The sequence below is a fragment of the Mastomys coucha genome, unplaced genomic scaffold, assembly GCF_008632895.1.
Source record: "Mastomys coucha isolate ucsf_1 unplaced genomic scaffold, UCSF_Mcou_1 pScaffold15, whole genome shotgun sequence".
Lineage (NCBI taxonomy): Eukaryota > Metazoa > Chordata > Mammalia > Rodentia > Muridae > Mastomys > Mastomys coucha.
The window spans coordinates 158,971,693-158,977,439 of record NW_022196897.1 but is presented as its reverse complement, the minus strand read 5'-3'; the positions used below and the strand labels follow the sequence as shown (position 1 = coordinate 158,977,439).

Sequence of the window (5,747 nt, the reverse complement as noted above, 5' to 3'; positions counted from 1 at the left end):
GCAAGAGAAGAAGAGGAGGAGGAAGAGGAGGAGGAGGGGGAGGAGGAGGAAGAGGAGAAGATCTGGTTAAGTTCCTGTATTTGAACGTGGATCTAACTCCTGGACTTGTCAGAATGGGGACCAGAGAATTACCAATTTTATTTAAGTCAGTTTGAATTGAATTTCGGTTAAAATTTAAGACAAAAAGGAGCAGCCCAATTACAATATGAAGTAGGTCATGTTCCCAACACATAGAAACAATAAATATTTGTGAGGCTGGAAATGCTAACTGGCCAAATTTCACCATTTATGAGTATCGAATTATCATACTGCACCTCATAAATGTGCATAAATATTATATGTCTATTAAAAGAATTTTTAAAGGTCATGAATTTTCATGTGCTTGTCTGTTGTTTTTTCCAGTTACTTAGAAAAATTAGATTTAACCAGTTTTCTAACAAAAACACATTTTTAGAGATAGGCGCGCTTCCTTGCCTTTGAAGCGGTGGGCTCTGGGCTCCTTCCCCAAAGCCCAAGGCTGGAAGCCGGCAGAAACCAGCCCCGTGATGTGATACAGGACTGTTCCCTGACCTCCATGCCCCTAGGGCCTCTCGGGCCTCAGTTTCTCTTTCCGCAGCAGCAGGAAAGCGTGATTCCCCAGAAGAGGTGGGTAACACCCGAGGCTCAGGAAAGTTCCTGGGTCAGGGTTAATTAAAGTGTAGAGCGAGCCACAGATGAAAGCGGCTCGCAGAAGGCTTTAACAGCCCTCATAAAGAATTTCCCTTCAATTACAGGATGATTTTCTTCTCACGGCATTTCCAACCATCACCAAGCTGTTTCCTGGGCCGCTTTCCATGCGGCTGGACCTGTCTTTCTGGAATTGCTGCATTTCCCCTCTCAGACACTTAGAGGGAAGGCGGTAGGGATGAAAGGAGAGAACGGTGGGGGACGCCTGAGTAATGGCAGCGAAGTATCCTAGATGCAGCTGGAAACGGTGCTCAGACACAGTTCGCAGGCGTGCTGAGGTCCCATGTGAATGGGAGGACCCTCTTCCGTCTACCTCTGTTGTTCCTTGTCCTCTTCCTTCACCACACACACACACACACACACACACACACACACACACACACACGCACACGCACACGCGCGCGTGCGCGCGCCCCAACCTCAACACTTGCCCCACATCAGTTGGCCTCTACATTCCCAGCACCCCTTGTTCTCAGAGCAGGAGGCCAAGCACTTGCCGGGAACCCCCTACATTTCATTCTTCTGGACTCTCTTCCCTACTGGCCCTGAGCCCTGGAAGGGTGAGGGTGGCTTCATGGAATGGTGATGAATATCTAATACTCAGAGAGACAGATCTTGACATTGTGTGTCCGAGACACCCCCATGGTTTTACATGTTCCAGACAACACCCAGGATGTGAAAGAACACTCTTACATTCTTAGGTACGTTCTTTCACAAGACATGGTTCTCCTGCTGGATAGCCCAGGCTGGCCTCAGATTCATCAGCCTCCTGCCTCAGTCTCCTGAGTATTGCAATTCCAGAGATAGACCACACCCAGTTATTAGCTCTTACTGTAGGAACAAAGTAGACGACCAAATGACTTAGAGAAAGGAAGACTTTAATCTGGCTCACAGTTCTAGAGTGCAGTTCATCACAGGAAGGAAGGCGGGGCAAAGCACAAAGCGCGAGGGCCGAGGGCCGCCGGTCAATGATGCTGGCACTCTGCCGGCTTTGCTTTCTCAAACTCTCTATGTGACCTGGGAACTCAGCCCTAGGTGTCAGGGGCGGCAGGATGCCGTCCACACTAAGATTGGTTCTTCTCATTCTAAACAAATCTAATCTAGAAAACCCCTCACAGACACAGACTTCTCTTCAAGGCGAGTCCCGAACCCGTCGTGTTGGCCAACCTTTGTACGCCCATTTGAAATGTGATCCTGCAGAGATCTGCAGCTGTTCTGAGCTTATGGGCTGTAGATAGAAGGCACGTGGCCAGATGTGACCCATCTGGATGCTGACCCATCAGGATGTGCTGGGTCCCCTGTGGGCTTGGAGGTGTGGTTAGACACTCCTTTGTTAACTCTGTTTTTACTTCTGCAGGGATAGAACCCTTTGAACTGAAGACAGGCACAAGGCCTCTTTATAGAAAAAAAAGGCTATATTCCTTGGCTTGGACTATGGCTGCGTTGGGAGAATGACTGCCCAGCCTGCAGAGGGCCTTGGATTCAATCCTAACCTTCACATAAATTGGATTTAGTAGCACATGCCTATAATCCCAGCACTCAGGAGGTAGAGACAGGAGGCTCAGGGGTTCAAGGCCTCCCTCAGTTTTGTAATAAGTTCAAGGCCACCCTGAGCTACATGAGACCCTACCTAAATCAAACAAGATTTATTTTCATTTTATGTGTACAAGTTTGGCCTGCATATATGTACACCACATGTGTGCAGTGCCCTCGGAGGCCAGAAGGGGGCGTTGGATCCCCTAGAACTAGAGTTAATAGTAGTCGTGAAACACTGTGTGGATGCTGGGAACTGAGCCTGGGTCCTCTGGAAGAGCTCTAGTGCTCTAAGTGCTAAGCCATCTCTCCAGCTCCCCTGTCTAAGAATTTTAAAAGACAAGGCTGGAGAGAAGGCTCAGTGGCTAAGAGCACGGACTGCTCTTCTGAAGGTCCTGAGTTCAAATCCCAGCAACCACATGGTGGCTTACAACCACCTGTAATGAGATCTGGCGCCTTCTTCTGGTGTGTCTGAAGACAGCTACAGTCCTGGAGCAAGCAAAGGTCCTGAGTTCAATTCCCAGCAACCACGTGATGGCTCACACACATCTGTACAGCGACAGTGTAGTCATATATATTAAATAAATAAATAAATCTTTAAAAAAAAGAATTTTAAAAGACTGTATTTCCAGATGCCCTTGAAGCCAGGCAAGACCACGTGACTGTTTACCTCACTAAGAGGCAGATGAGTTTCTGGAAAGTTCTCTCAAAAAGGCAGCAAGTACTTAGCTCTTCCCATGGCTGTCTTGTTCCTTTTTCTTCCTGAGGCTGGAATGCGTGAGAGATGGCCGCAGCACCAGAAGCCATAAAACCCAAGAGATATCCTTGGAAATGGGAGCCTGGGCTGTAGAGCAAAGGTGACTGCAGCTCTGGACCCTTCCCTTCCAGCCCTTAGGGTACCTGAGAGAAGTAAAGGCTGGTCTGGCGGGAGCCTGCCTAATCCAGGGCTTCACACTTCCATCTCATGCTGGGCTTGGGGGATGGGAGCGGATGGGACGGCCACTGCAGCTCTGATGTGGACACCACTTTGTTGGTCACAGCCTCCTGAAAAGAAGATCAGCCAGCTCTAAGTGGGTTGTCACCTGTTCCACAAAGGTGGCCTGGGTGGAGCCTGGAGGTCAGGCAGATCCTTCCCTTAGTATCTGTGATTTACCTGTGAACTAGGAGCTCATGGCACCTCACCGGCTGGGGATACATACATATGCTTAGGAAGGAGTCAGATTCTCCAGATGCGATTTGAAAAAGCTGAAGGGTGGCCCATGTGACCTCAGCTGCTTTCTCACAAGACTGCTGAGATGTGCATGTGTGTGTGCGCACATGTTTATGCAAGGGTATATGTGGGCATGCACGTGCGTGCATGTGTGTGTTGCTTGAATACATGTGTTCGTGCGTGGCTATAGATGAATGAATTGCATGTATGTGTACACATGTGTACAAGCATGCAAGTGGTGTGTGCTTGTGCAAAGGTGTTATGTGTATATGTGTAAAAGTGTTCGTGCAGGTATGGGCATGGTTGTGTAGGCATGCATATGTGTGCACATGTGTGCATATACATACGTATATATACAAATATATGTGTGCATATATACGTATGTTTATGCACAGGCACTCCTGATGTCACCCCACTTCCTACCCTTGTTGTTCAATGTGCATCTCCTAAGGACATGTTGACACATGATGACAACTTTTCTCATTGTTTAATGCAAAACATGCCACCTACATAATACAACCACATCACATTAGTGTCTTAATTCCAGTGTAATAATTCCCATAATTCTAAGGGATAATTCTATGCTATCTGCTGCAACCAGGCACATCCCCATGTCCTCAGCTGTCCCCAGCATCATCCTTGGCACTCACTTAGCTGTCACATCGTCTCAGTCCTTCTGCATCTGGTCCTCCCTGCTGTCACTTCTGATCTCCTCTTTTGTGACGTGAGCATTTTCCAGCAGTGTAGGCTTTTGTAGGGCATCTCTGCCTCCCCAACCCCCACATACTGATGGTGATTGAACCCGGGGTCTTAACCACACTAGGCGCGTGCCCTGCCACCAAGCTCTGCGCCAGCCCTGTGGACCACATGATGTTTCCAACATGAACATGTGCAGGCTTTGAGAACCTTGCTTTTCATCAGCTCTGGGTGTTGATTCAAGATGGAATCAAATCCTGCAAGCAGCAGGGTCTGAGGAGGTCTATGGTCAGTGGCAATAAAGACCCTTCCAGAAGCCTGGCTTCCCTCCGTTGCCAGTTTAAATGCAGGGCTGTCTGTAGGGGTCTCCACAGTAGGAAGATCCAAAGGCAGTGAGGAGGCTGCCCCATCAGAGACCTCAAGGACAGGGACAGGTGGCCCAGCTGCCTACAGCCTGAAGTCCAGTGCCCTGGAGAGTCTAGCAACCCTCAGAGAGGACTGGAAATGAGGAGACTGGGACCTGGGGACGGAACGGTATCTGGGGTCACACTGCCACCAGCTGCCATGAGAACGCCAGGCATCCTGTCCCAGGCTTGCAGATGTAGCTGACAGTGGACTTTCTGGTCCTTTTGTGAGACTTCCTGGATTTTGTCACCTGCACTTCATCGTCTTTGTAGCTTCAGTTTTGAATGGCGTAAGGGGCCTGAGATGAGCTGCCCAGCGTGCGGAAGGCCTGCTGTCCATCACTGCTCTGCATACCCAGGTACGGGGCGAGTTTCTATGATTCTAGCATCGTGGAGATGGAGAAATCAGAACCCCAGAGCTGTCTTTGGCCACACAGAGATTCCAAGACCAGCCTAAGAGGTAGATATGTACATATATATCAGTGGCTCTCAAAGTGTGGTCCCCAGACTGAACTTTCTTGAAGTGAACATCGTTGGGCTCTTCCCCAGACCAGTGGACCCACCCAAAAACCTGTGCTTCTCCGGGTCTCTGGGTGATTCTGACGAAGGTTGCACCCGGGAATCCCAAGGAGGAGCAGCAACCTACAAGACACTGGGCAGGTCTTGGAGCCAGCCTTCCCTGAGCAGAGGGACGACTGGCCGATGGTTAGGGTCTCTCCGTCTTTCAGCTACGCAGGCATGAGCACAGAGCACATGCGCACAGAGAACTGCTCCGTGAGCCTTGAGATGCCCCTGCCAAGACAGCCAGCACTGCCCAGGGGCACCCAGAATGCTTTGCAAAATTAACCCGTTATTCTCATCGGTAAAAAGAACGGCAGGCAGGACAGGGTTCTGAGCAGAGCAGTCCTTCACCCTACAGCACCCTCCACCTGCTGTCTCCCGGTTCACAGCGGGGGTGGGGGATGGTTTGGGGCACTGCGTATTCAGATGCCGATTACGGATGCAGAGATCTGGGTGCAGTCTGATTTTGTTATTGTCTTGTTTTGGTTTGGTTTTTTTTTTTTGGTTTTTTGAGACAGGGTTTCTCCGTGTAGCTCTGGCTGTCCTGGAACTCACTCTGTAGACCAGGCTGGCCTCGAACTCAGAAATCTGCCTGCCTCTGCCTCCCAAATGCTGGG

At 49.7% G+C, this 5,747-nt stretch overlaps 1 long non-coding RNA gene across 1 annotated transcript; it reads right to left on the bottom strand.

The window, feature by feature from the left end:
• Positions 1-2,866: 2,866 nt before the first annotated feature.
• On the bottom strand, positions 2,867-5,051 carry LOC116092567. The gene is made up of 2 exons (XR_004119335.1): positions 4,120-5,051; positions 2,867-3,303 (listed from the first exon to the last, which is right to left on the bottom strand). It is a non-coding gene; the product is annotated as an uncharacterized LOC116092567 (long non-coding RNA).
• Positions 5,052-5,747: the final 696 nt, after the last annotated feature.